Source organism: Manis javanica, chromosome 3 (assembly GCF_040802235.1).
Source record: "Manis javanica isolate MJ-LG chromosome 3, MJ_LKY, whole genome shotgun sequence".
Taxonomy (NCBI): Eukaryota; Metazoa; Chordata; class Mammalia; order Pholidota; family Manidae; genus Manis; species Manis javanica.
In genome coordinates this window covers 178,584,126-178,596,948 of record NC_133158.1, presented here as the reverse complement: position 1 = coordinate 178,596,948, position 12,823 = coordinate 178,584,126, and the positions used below count along the sequence as shown (strand labels likewise).

At 49.1% G+C, this 12,823-nt stretch overlaps 1 protein-coding gene across 5 annotated transcripts in view; it reads right to left on the bottom strand.

Annotated features, from left to right (window-relative positions):
- Positions 1-11,778, bottom strand: part of POMGNT2 (protein O-linked mannose N-acetylglucosaminyltransferase 2 (beta 1,4-)) — a 39,785-nt gene extending 28,007 nt beyond the window's left edge. For 2 of the 5 annotated variants that reach the window (XM_036996297.2, XM_036996298.2), the window contains exons 1-2: positions 11,495-11,778; positions 438-634 (exon numbers count right to left, since the gene is read on the bottom strand). The gene's annotated coding sequence lies outside the window, so the exon portion shown is untranslated. Of the gene's footprint in view, positions 1-437; positions 635-11,050; positions 11,191-11,494 lie in introns of those variants that run through there. The other 3 variants (XM_017639974.3, XM_017639972.3, XM_073232461.1) reach the window with 3 other exon arrangements.
- Between the last annotated feature and the right edge of the window lie 1,045 nt (positions 11,779-12,823).

The following is a 12,823-nucleotide window of genomic DNA, read 5'->3' as shown; positions in this document are numbered from 1 at the left end:
AGAGAGGACGTGCTCTGGGGCATGCCTGGAGCGGTGCCTTAACTGCAGGGGGACGAGGGAGGGCCGTCGCTCCAGGAGGTGCGCTCCTCCGGTACAGGCGACAATCTGCCCCTGGCCACTGCTGCCTTGTTCAGGACTGGCCTAACTCCTCATCTGATCACCCTGTCATCCCGATAGATGGTCCTATGGTCTTGGTTAAAAATCCCTGCTTCTCACTGGTTTTGCCCTAAGAGCTTCCTAGGGGAAGAGCACCGTTAGGTGGTACAGAAGAATCTGTTTAGGAAGCTGGAAAAGCCTGGCACATCTTCCACAGCACACAAACACATTCAATCTGGGCTAAGCACTGGCATCGGGACACACACGGCTGCAGAGGAGATTTCGGCCTCCTTCCTAACGGTGGTCAGGAATGCTTCCCAGGCCAGACACTTCACACTCACCTTCCTTCACACTGCGTGTGAACTGGCTTTACGATCTTGGCATTCCTTTCCCTCTTTAAGCCTCACTTTCCTCCTCTGCACAGTGGGAGTAATAACCTCCTTGGAGTGCTGTGAGAATTAAATGATGAACGCATGTGAAGTATCTAAATAGGCCTCCTAACACATGAGCTGTCACAGCTGTAGTTCCATTAGGATCCCTACAGTTAACAACAAACAAAAACAGACAGTAAACCAACCGTGCAGCTGCAAACCAATGCCCAAAGGGGCTGAACCCCCAGTCACTGTGAGTGGCACACCCACTCTCTCCCAGGCTCGCTCAGGCTTCCCAGTGACTTGTTTCCCTTCTCCCATGAAGATGCCCCCATAAATTTAGAAGAAGCTTCTACCACCACAACCATTTTATGTCGGCAGCATCCTAGAAACTCTTCATACGTCTTCTCATTGAATCCTTGAACCAGCATTAAGAAGCAAGCACAGCACTGTTAACATTATCCCCATCTTACAGATCAGAAAACAGAGGCTAGGGGAGCTAAGTAAATGGTCCCTAGTCCCTCAGCTTGTACGGAATGGAGTCAAGATCTGAACATGTGTGTAAGCACCTTCTATGCTACCAGCCCAGCCACCATTTGGACCCCATCTCGGCATTCCTGGCACAACAGTCCTGGGGATGCAAATGTCACTGTTCATCATTCTCTGCTGCTTCTACCTTGGGCACCAGATTGAGGACTCAACCAGTGTGGGGCACGAAGAGCTTAGTGGCTCAGCCAGGACAAAATGTGACAGTGCAAGAATATTTTTCAAAAGGAAAGGAAAAAAGAAATAAACAAGAGATTAAAAACATGCCTAAAAAAGCCCTTTAGAAACTGAGGCAGATGGAAGGTTCTGCCAATTCACGCCCTATAACCACCTCACTCAGCTCCTAGGGCAGCTAAATATTGTTAGATTCCCATGGACTTAGGAATCCTTTGGTGGACCCCATCTGTTCCCAGAAGCACTGGAGGAAGGGGTCGGTGCCACCATGCCTGCAAGGCAGCAAGGACCAGGTGGCTGGAGGGGGGCTGACTGCTGCGGACTCAGCATCTGCACCTGACCCCCCAGTGCCGGGTGCAGGTTCTGCTTCGGGGGGCCTTGGCTTTCTCCAGACACAGAAAAAGCACCTTGGGGTCTGATCAAGAGGAAAAGCTCCAGGAATTCTGGGCCTAGAGAAGGAGGGACAAGCTCACACATGGGAGCCAAAAGCCAAAGCCAGTGGGGAGAGTGAAGTCAGGCCAGGCCATGTCACCAAGAGACCAAGTACTCAGGTTGCAGCTCAAGTTGGTGATGGCCTGAGGGCAACTTTTCATCTTACGGTGACCACAGCATGGTATCACCAACTGAGTGATTTATTTCTCACAGCTCTGGAGGCTGAAGTCCCAGGTCAAGGTGCTGGCAGGGTTGTTTTCTCCTGAGGCCCTCGTTGGCTTGTGGGTGCTGCCTTCTCCCTGTTCTCTCACATGGCCTCTTCTCTGTGTGGACTGGGAGAGATCTCTGGTCTCTCCTCCTCACCTTGTAAGGACACCTGTCCTACTGGATTAGGGCCTCACCCTCATGACCTCATTTAACCTTACCTCCTTAAGGCCCCATCTCCAAACACAGTCACATCGGGGGTCAGGGCTTTGGCATATGAATGTGCAGGGTCACAATTCAGTCTGTAACATTATTCTGGTTTTTCCAGAGAAGGCTAGAAATCCATTAAAATGTGAAATGTCCCAATTCTTCAATTCTGGCCACTATTCAGAGTGAAGATGATGTGCAAGGACTGGCCCCGCAAGGGCTGGAGCTGCTGGGCCCGCTGCTGCTGGCAATACATGGGCCCAAGTCTGTCAGTTCTGGCGTAAGGGAAGCCCGCCTCCTGTCGGACCCACAGCTGCACCCAGGTTCCCAGCTGCACAGCTGCTGCTTCTGGTCACTCCTCCAGGAGCAGGGCTGTGGAGGTGAGGTACTGAACGGCCAGCAACCCTAGGCTGCAGAAGACCCAGCAGGGCCCAGGGTGGGGTGGCAAAAGCATAGAGAAGGTTTCATGTTTACATTACAACAATTTTATTTTTAAGGATTGTTCCAACTGAAAATCAGAGAATTCTTACTTTGCCATTGAAAGGGCTTTTACCCCAAACAGCCTGAGTTACTAGTGCTAAATGGTGGAAGCTTCTGGTCCTGCACTGATGAGTTCCAATAATGCAAACATCCTCAGGATGCCCTCCTCTTGTCCCTCCACCTCTTCTTCTGTTACCAGAGCAGGACATGGAACTAGTACTAGTGACATAATGCTTCTCTGTCTTCCAAGAGTAGATATTAATCCAATGCTACAGATAAACTCGGGCAAACATTTATAGGACATCGGGTTTTCTGGTGAAAGTATATACCCTGTGGAAAAAACTTAGCCTCTGAGTCCTCATTGTAAAACTTAATATTTAATTGACCAGGCATATTTAACATTTATTAAAGAATTCACATTCTTAGTCTAACATATTGTCTTGACATGGACAATCTCTCTGTTTCAGTATAAAAGGCAAAGCGAAGTCAAAGCTGGAGACATTAATCCCAGATCAATAGCTGATGACTGTGATTCTACTTTATTACCACTAAATGGGCATGAAACTTCAAAGAGTATGGGGGACCCAACAGAATTCCAGACCGTGTGACTCTGCTGCAAAGGCTAAAGGTCAAGCTTCTCTGAGGCTCCAAGGTCTGAGGTGCCGAAGTCTCTCCGCACAGGAGGGACAGTGGGGCAGGGGTGGAGGGGCCCTGGCCCCAGTGGCTCTCCCACCATCTTCCCACAATTTTCAGCTCCAAACGACAGAAACCTCTGCTCACACAGCGTGTTGTGACATTATCTGGCTTTCACTTGGCACCCACAGGTCAACTGTAAGTTAGACCTGCTATGGTCTCCTCTCTGGCACAACAGAGCAGTGCTCCTGCACACCAGCATGGTCACAAACAGGGATGCGAACAGGGAGCAGAATGCGTGAGGCTCACACAGGCAACACAAAACATGCCTGTATCAGCTTTTCTAGTGAAACTGCAAATTCAAATAGAAACAATTCTTACAGGGAATGCTCAGATCCCCATGTGTACACAGATTTGGATGGAACTTCAGGTCTGGTTGGAGAGGACTGAATTCAACAGGGGGGTCAGAAAAATCACTGTAGGAAGCATGAAACCTTCGCAAGAAGCATGAAGTGCACAACACCGGTGCACAGTAGGCAGCTGCGCTTGTGTGACTGTGGCAAGCGGATTTTGAGCCCAGTGTTGGGGGTGTTTTGGTTGGGGTTGGGAGGAATAAGAGGAGCACCCCTGTTATGCGCCCACATGTCCCTGCCGGCAACGCTGCTACAAGTCTCTGCCTACAGCAGGTATTACTGTGCCAGTTCTTGCATCTGCCCACCAAGCAAGACATGAGGCCAGCAAGCCATGGGCTCCTCTCCCAGCCTGGGGTAGTGATGGCCAAGCCCAGAGCCCCTGAGGCAGAATGGGCAATGTGGCACAAGGCAGGTGAAGATTGGGGAGCCCGGGTGCAGGGCAGGTGTGGACAGTGCCAGGAGAAGGGAGAGGGAGGAAGAGCCCAGCGGAGCCCCTTAGGATCAGGAGACCACCCATGAAGCCCCCTGCAGGGTGAAGCTGTGCAGTGCCCAGGTCACTAGCAGTGCCTGCCAGACGTCCAGGGAGCCTGGAACTAACATCAGCAAGTGGAAGGAGGCGGCAGGCCGTGGGGTGGCCTTCCCTTTGGCCTCATCACCGTGGTGTCGCCCTCAGCTCCTCCCTTCCCTAATGAGGATGATAATACTACCCCAGAGCTGACATTCCCTGGCTAGTCACTAGGTGCTGGGTCTTCCAGATCACATGGCAATTTTCATTTTATAGATAGTAAAACCAGAGCACAGAGAGGTTTGAAACCTGCCCCAGGTCACAAAGGGAGCACCGAGGAGCCTCTAAACAGGCAGCTGGTTACAGTACCTGTCAACTTGTTTTTTCTTCTTCTTATCTGGAAATAATTCCAGACTTATAAAAAAGTAGCATGTAGAGTACAAAGAACTCTCCTACATTCTTATCCAGATTCACTAACTACTCATTTGACATATTTTATCATTGTCTCTCTTTTTTCTGAACCATTTAAAAGTAAGTTGGAGACATCTGCTCTTTGGCCCTTAACACTACAGCATGCATTTCCTAAGAGTGAGAACATTCTATTGCATGACACAAATTTGTGAAATTAATATTGATATGAGACTCTTAGAAACCCATGGTCTCTGTTCTGTGCTCTGGCTCCAATCCAGGAAGAAGCACAGCATCCAGTGATGTCTCTTTAATCTCCTCCAATCTGAGGCCTCCACAGTCTCTCCCTGACTTTCATGACCTTGACAATTTTGAAGTCAGGGTCAGTTCTTTTGCAGTTTGTTGCTCAACTGGGGTTTCTCTGATGTTTCCTTATGATTAGACTCAGGTTATACACATACATCAGGAATCCATCTGTGAGTCTAACCATTAACCTTATTCTATGCGTTGGGATACTTAGCTGTGAGCAGCCAGGATTAGGAAGGATCAAGAAACCCAGTCTTTGCCGGTGGGTTTCAGCCTCAGGCAAGTTTACTCTTGATTCAATGAGACTGCAAAATGACAATGGAACAGTTTATACCTGGCTTTACTCTGATGGTGGCAGCTCAAGTGCTAGAACAGAAACCTGTCTGCCTCCGGGCCTCTCCGCTCTGCAGCAGTCTCAGTCTGTCCTAGGCTGCCACCACTCCAGCCTCTGCTCTCCTGCAGCCTTGCAGCCCAGAGTACTGGGTGGAGCTCTTTACAAAGTCAATGATAACATATTGCCCACGTTTGTGTAGTGTGCAGGAGGCCCAGGGTCAGGTGAGAATCATGGCCATAGGAACTTCATTTTCTCTACAAACCCTATCCTGTGTAGGATGCGTGAAGGACTAGGGCCACTTCCCTGAAGAGAAGCCCCTGGACCCACGGTACTCTGCACACCTGAAGGACTGTGGAGCAAGAATGAGGGTTCTCCAGAGGGGTGGGCTACAACCTATTCTTACTACCTAGACACTTGCGCGTGATGGAGAAAGGGTAATGCATGTCCCCAGGCATACATATAGACTCCAGGTGTTGTACCCAAAGTCGTGAATCCTAGAAGACCACCAAGGAGCCAACACTGATGCAAAAGCAAAGAGCCTTTATTGGAGCTAGCTCAAGCTCAATCTCTCATCTACACCAACACAGTGGCAAGATGCCAGAGAAAAAGAGCAAGTTTCAATACCACAAAGGTTTTATGGGGTTCTAGGGCAGTTGGTGGGGTGATGGTCATGGCTCTGACTGATTGGCTGGATCTAGGGGTAGTTGGTGGGGTGATAGGTCGTGGCTCTGGTCAATTGGCAGGGTCTAAGGGTGGTGGGTGAGCTCTTTGCTGACTGGAGAGGAGAGAGACCAAGCTCCGATTGGGTGAAATAGGATTCAGGTTCTGATTGGCTGAGGTAGGATCCGGGTCCCAATTGGCTGAAATAGAATCTGGAGCTTGCCCTTTCACAGGGAAAAGTAAGTCCCAGTAGATGGCTGCCCCTCTGCCCAAACACAGCTTTGGGGGCTGTTCCGGGGCCCGAAAGTAAGGCCTGCAGAAAGAAGTCATGGTGTGGATAAAATGAAGGTTCCTGTGACCAGGATTCTCACCTGGCCCTGGTCGGCTAGCTCACTACACACGTGTGGGCAATATGTTGTTACTGACTCTATATAAAAAGCTGCCCAGAGCTCTGGGCAACACGGTAGCACGGCTGCAAGGCTGCAGGAGAGCAGAGCAGAGGTTAGAGTGGTGGCAGTGCTGAGGACAGAGGCTCAGAGGACGGCTGTGTGGGCAGAGAGGCCCAGAGGCAGAGACCAGCTTGCTGAATGCAGACTCACTATGAGTGGATGGGATTTTAGTGTTTGACCTGCCACTGTGGAAATAAAGTTGGGTATAACCCTTTCACCCCAAGAACGTTCTACTGGCATTTCTTTGGTCATATTGAATCCATAGTGAACTTGCTCAGGGCTGAAACCCACTGACAATATACACAGGTAGTGGCATTTCAGCATGATAGGAAGGAAGAGGATTTCTCTAAGGGTTGGAGCTGTTTGAACAGGAAAGAATTCACTTCTTTGTAGGGTAATGAGCCCCTGCATGGAAACAGTCCAGCAAAACAACTGGTGAAGGCTACAAAGGTGCGGAGAGCTTGGCCAAGGGGTCATCCAAACTAGGACTCACAGTGGGACCCAGTATAAGCATCACCTGGGATACCAGAAATGCAGAATCTCAGGCCCCTACTCTAGACCTTTTGAGTCATAGCTCTAAAGGAGGAACCAGTAACCTGTGTTTTAATAAAGCTTCCAGGTAATTCTTATGTGTGCTCAATTTTAAGAACTGCTCTGAGGTGTTTCTAACACTCCACAATTCTGCAATGTCTTGCTGTTAAATACGGCCATAGAGGATTTCTGTCTAGCCCAGGGTAAGCAACTGATTCCAGAGACAACCATGCTCATCGATGAAGGCAGAGGAAATCCTGTTCCCAGCCACTGCTAAGATGGTGCATAAGCCTATGATCTGGAGCAGATGGAGAAGCCTGGCCTTCTCTAAGCTGCCTTTTGAGAAAAGTTTCCCCACCCTACTCCTGCCTTGCTTGTGTGTGGGAGTGGCAAAAACCCAGCCAGGGTCTCTCAGGCAGCCTGGGTATAATGCAGCTGCCAGGGAGAGGTCCAATCCAGTGCTGGCAATGGTACCAAATGTCCACACCTGCAGGACAGCAGAGGTGGTCCCCTGAGAAGTGGTCCCTGAACAGAGCAAGACTAGATTGTCTCTGGTTCCTTACAATGGCTACTGTCTACCCCACTGGAAGCTCTGAGACCCAGCACAACTGTGGCAACTCCTGATGCTGCCCCAGGATGCACCTTGATTCCTGCCACAAACCCACCCTGCTGATGGACCCTGGGAGCATCTCACCCTTGGGTGTGTCTAAAACAACCCAACACAAGGGCCTGAAGTGGTAATAGCAGTAACAGTGGTTAACAGTGGCAATAGAGCAAACCAGGGCACTTAACCCCTCCCTGAGGCTTGGGGGACTGACTACCCACTACCCAGCCAGGATGGGCCCTCTGTTATGCTTTTCAACATGGAGAAAAGAGACAACTCTTTGTAGTAAGACTGTACAACGCCAGTCCCTACTCAGAGTGAAAGGTCTGACTCTCTGACGGAGGCTGGGCCCTGAGTATGACAAGTGAGGACATGGGAAGCCATTCAAAATGGAAGCATTGAGAGCTGTACTGGCTACCTCAGAAAAGTGGATACTGGCTTCTCGGCAGGGTGTAGAGGCTAATGTTACCACCGGCTTACTTTACTGAGCACCTACTATGTGCTGGCACTATCCTAGGTGCTTTTCACGAAAGCCTCTGTGGAGAAAGCGAAGGTTCCTGTGGCCAGGATTCTCACCTGGTCCTGGTCAGCTAGCTCACTACACATGTGTGGGCGATATGTTATCACTGACTCTATATTAGGAGCTCTGCCCAGTGCTCTGGGCTGCTGCACAGCTGCAGGAGAGCAGAGGCTAGAGTGGTGGAAGCACCGAGGACAGAGACTGAGACGGTCTCATTGAATCCATAGTGTACTTGTCTGGGACTGAAACCCACTGGAATACAGCCTCTCAAAAGCCCTCCAGTGCAGGTACTGGTTTCTCTGTTTTCTCTAAATATGAAAAAAAACAACAACCCGCAAAGTGCATGGGGTGAAGTACCTCTCTAAGTTGTATAGCTCAAGCAAGTGGCACCAGGATTTGACTCTAGGGGTCTTGTTCATGCTGCTTCAGATTCAGAAAGTATAATCGGTGACTGAGAAGCAGGCAGGCCTCGGAGAAATGCCATTTTATCACTCAAGACAAGAGCAGGTGTGGATGGCTCTGGAAACACAGACCCACATGCCTTCAGCTGTAACTCAGCAACCCAGGGTTTATGTCTAATTACTCCCCACCTGGCCAGACAGAGAAAGACCCAGCAGTGGCAGGTGCTCAGGGAGCTGTGGCCATTACCTAGCTCTAAGGAAAGTCTGGGTAGCACATTGGGGTGATAATTATCCCACCTACCCTGGTGCTTGCTGAGGGTAAATCCCCCAATTTAGAATTAAAAAGCCATCACTTTTCAGAGCCAGAAGAGCACTTAGAAATGACTTGCTCCTACTCTTTATTTTATAAGACAACTTGACAGAGAGTGTGAGCTCTCATAGGCAGCCGAGGCATGCCAGTGTTCGGCCCGGGGCTCCTCCCCACACCCGCGGCTCATGGGTGGGCCTCCTCCCAGAGGCAGAGATCAGGCCCAGAGAAGACGCACAGCTCCGGATTCTGCCCACCCCCTAGGCAAGACCACCTCTCATAATCAAGCTCTCCAGGCCCCCCTCAGTCCTGGGGTCCAATGATGAAAACCTCCAGAAGCCACACCACTTGCCTCACTGTCTCTTACTGAAACCTTGTCCCCCTAGCTCCCCAGTGGACACGTCCAGCCTCATCCAAGCTCAGACATGCAGAGGAAGCACAAGCAGCCAGGCTGCAGGGTCCAAGAGCCACTGTTAACAACAGAGAGTGCCCCAGGTCTCACGGGCTCCAAGAACTGCCAAGACCAGGGGAGCAGAGTAGGAGAATTAAATGGCAATGGTTTTGTAGCTGAGAGGCTAGGATGTGAACTTGTGTCCTGACACTTGGCAGCTGTGTAACCCTAGACCAATTTTTCTTTATCTTTTGATATATAGAAAGCTGTACACAATTAATGTATGCAACTTGGTAAGTCTGGAGATAAGTATAGACCCATGAAACAATCACCATAATCTATGCCATAAACGTATCCATTACCTCCAAAAGTTTCTTCCCGCCCTCTTTGAGTATGTGTGGGATGAGAACAGTTAATGTAAGATCTACCCTCTTGGGAAATTTTTATTGTTAAGTATACAATACAGTATTGTATTGTACAGGCACTATGCGGTATAGCAGACCTCTAGGACTTAGTCATCTTGTATATCTGAAACTATACCCTTCGACTAACACTACATTTCACCTTCCCACAACCATCATTACACTCTCTGCTTCTATGAGTCTATTTTAGATTTAACCTATAAGTGGCATCATGTACTATCTGTCCTTCTCTGTTTGCCTGGGCCAGTTTTTAACCCCTGTGAGCCTCTATTTATTGGTCTGAAAAACACACAAAATGAACCTACTTCACAAGAGTTCTATGAATTCAATGAGACAACACAAGCAAAACACACTGCTTGACAATTATTTTTATAGTATTGTTATTAGTCATAATAATAATGCTGTAACTCTAATTCACTGGCTTTTACTCTATGCCAGCCACACACTAAATGCTTTACATGAATTATCTCATTTCTTCCCTCCTACAAGTCTGAAGTAGGTGTTATCAATCTCATTCCACATTTGAGGAAGTGTGCTTAGAGTCATTAAGTGAACTGGCCAGTGTCATACAGCTACTAAGTTGTGGGGAGACAGACCCCAAGTCTGACTCCAAAGCCTATGATGACATCCATGGAACATCCGCCTTTCAAGTTCCATTAGTTTAAAAAACTTATCAGGTGACAGGCGGGTCCTGAGGGAGGGTATCCACTGACAGCCAAACTGGGAGTGCAAAGACTGGGGAATGGAACATGTGTTAATTTCAGCTGATTAGCTCAATACTCACTAGAAGCCTTTGTTTACTGCTAAATATTTCAACAGCAGCAAGGCTCAGAGCAAGAACTTTTGAACTAGCAAGGCCAGCTCAAAAAATGTGGCAGTCGCTCTGACACCCCGCCAGACCAAGGCCTCCAGGACACTCACTGGCCACAGTGCTGGGGAACCCAGTTACTAGCACTCCATCCTATTCTTGCTGAGGATCTCCACTCTCTGTTTCTCCTCACACTCCAGGGGCCCAAGGCTCAGGCACTGATGTGCTGACCATTGCTGGGGAAGAGGGGACCTGTGTCCTTTCCTGCCTCTGCCTCCAAATGGGACTCAGATTCCTCATCTGTAATGTGAAAGGATGAGCTGGAAGATCTCCAAGATCCATGAGCCAGAGAGGGCAGCTAGGTGCAGTACAAACACGGACCTGGGTTCCAATCTCACCGATAGGGTTTCCCATAGTTAGCAATCCCAAGTGCTAACACAGTGTGTACCTGACACTGGGCCGAGGACTTCCTTAGCATTATTTTATCTCATCCTCCCAGAAACTCGGTGATTAAACAACTTTTATCCCCATTCTGCAGAGGAAGAAACAGGCTCAGAGAGGACAAGTGACTTGCTTAAGGGCATGCAGCTAGTAAATGAGAGCTGGGATTTGAGTGCCTGGCACATGTAACAGTAAACATTTAGTGAATGAACCCTGTTCTGTCTGTGCTCTCAGCCACTAAGTCCTATCAAACTCACCCCACAACCCTTTGCATACTGGGCCTCAATTCCCCCAGATATGGACTCTCAGAGTTGGCTGGCATGAACTAGACTCTAGCCACCCACCACCAGGTGCAGGACTCTAGTCTGAGGGCCCTACATCTTAGAAGAGCATCCCCCATCACTTACCGGTGGACAGGTTCCTGAACACACGTACGGAGTCAGGAGTCCGCTGGACACACAGCAGGTACCTTACTGAGCCCCAAGGAGGCCAGGGATCAGTTGTAGGCCTGCTCAAGTAGTGGCTTCAAAAGCATCTCTGAAGGCCCGAGCCCCCTCCACACACCTCACCTGGCTCCCCGCCACCCGCGCCTCGTGCGCATCATCATCTCCCTAGCAAAAGGGCTTGGGGACCCGCTACCAGTGCCAGCCCTGAGCAAACGGCTCCAGTGGGCGCGCGGTACCGGAACCCCGAGGGTCCACCTCTGCTCAACGGCAGTTCGATCACACGTCACTCCTCCGCTCTGCAAATTCCCTTGGCTCCCTCCCACCCGGAGAGGTCAGGGGGCCCATTCCTCAACTTCAAACCCAGCCGGGTCGGTCCCCTCGCCAGCCCCAGCGCGCGCCTCTCACCCTGCAGCCCGGGCTCCGCTCAGTGAGATTCGGCCGAACCCGCTACCGCCACCGCCTCCGTCCCCGTCCCGGTCCCCGGGGCCCGCTCCGAGCCTGGCAGGACCAGGTAGCGAGCGCAGGGTCCGCCGCGCCTTCCTGTTACGTCGCAGCCGTCGGCAGCCGCCAGGATTGCGGGTACCCGCGGTGCGCCGGCCTGGCCGGCCAGTCCAACGCAACAGCCTCTGTACGTGCACAGGTTCGCGGGTTCAGCGGGCCCGAGGGGGCCAGAACCACCCCCTTGTCTCGCGGAACTCTGGGAATTGTAGTTTGCTTCCAGGAAAAGACCGCCCATTGAACCCGCGGTATCTTGGGAGTTGTAGTTTGCTCACCGAGAGACGGTGGTCAATGCTAGATTTATATAATTATGGGAGTCCGGATAAAAAATTTAAATGCAAATTAAACCAACAATCAGATGTAATTTATGAAATCAAAGTAATTCATACGTTCACATGCTTTCAAAAATATAATACTAAGGGGAACTTAAATACAAAAACACTCTTCTTCTGCCGCCACCCTATGACACCCTACCCCTCACTCTGTCCAGTCCTGACGGACCAGCTCCTCAAGGGTAACCATTCTCATCTCTTATGGCTGCTGCATCTGGCATTTACTGCCCACTCTCGAAATATACATTTGTCCCTATTTCTTCACTTATGAATTTTAGACCTCTGACTCTGCTAATATAGATGAGAATTTAGTTTATTTAGATGAGCACCGGTTATGACTTCCTGTATCTCTATTGAGTTATGAGATATTTTTGTTGAATTGGGAAAACTTCATCTTTCATTTATAATTATTGTAAATGATAATACCCAAATGTTGAGGCAGTAAAAGTTGGTAAATTTATTCAGGACAATTTGACAATACCATTAAAAGCCTTTAAAAAAATGCAGACCTTGGTTAAAGAAATTCTAATAATCATGGATGACATCAAAAACTAAACAGTGTCGTTTGTAGTGATAAAAATTAAAAGGCTGGAGTGGCTATATTAATTTCAGGCAAAGTAGAATAAAGAGCAAGGAAAATTACCAGGCATAAAAGGGGATATTAATCAATGACAAAAGGGTCAATTCACCAACAAGACATAAATCCTAAATGTGAATGTGTCTGACAATAGAGTCTCAAAATAATAAATACTGATAGAACTAAAAATAGAAACAGACAAATCTGCAATTATTGTTTGAGATCTCAACATCCCTTTCTCGACAATTGATGAAACAACCAGACAGAAAGTCAACAAGGATATAGAAAAGCTCAGCAACACCAAAAACCATTTACATAATGTTGATC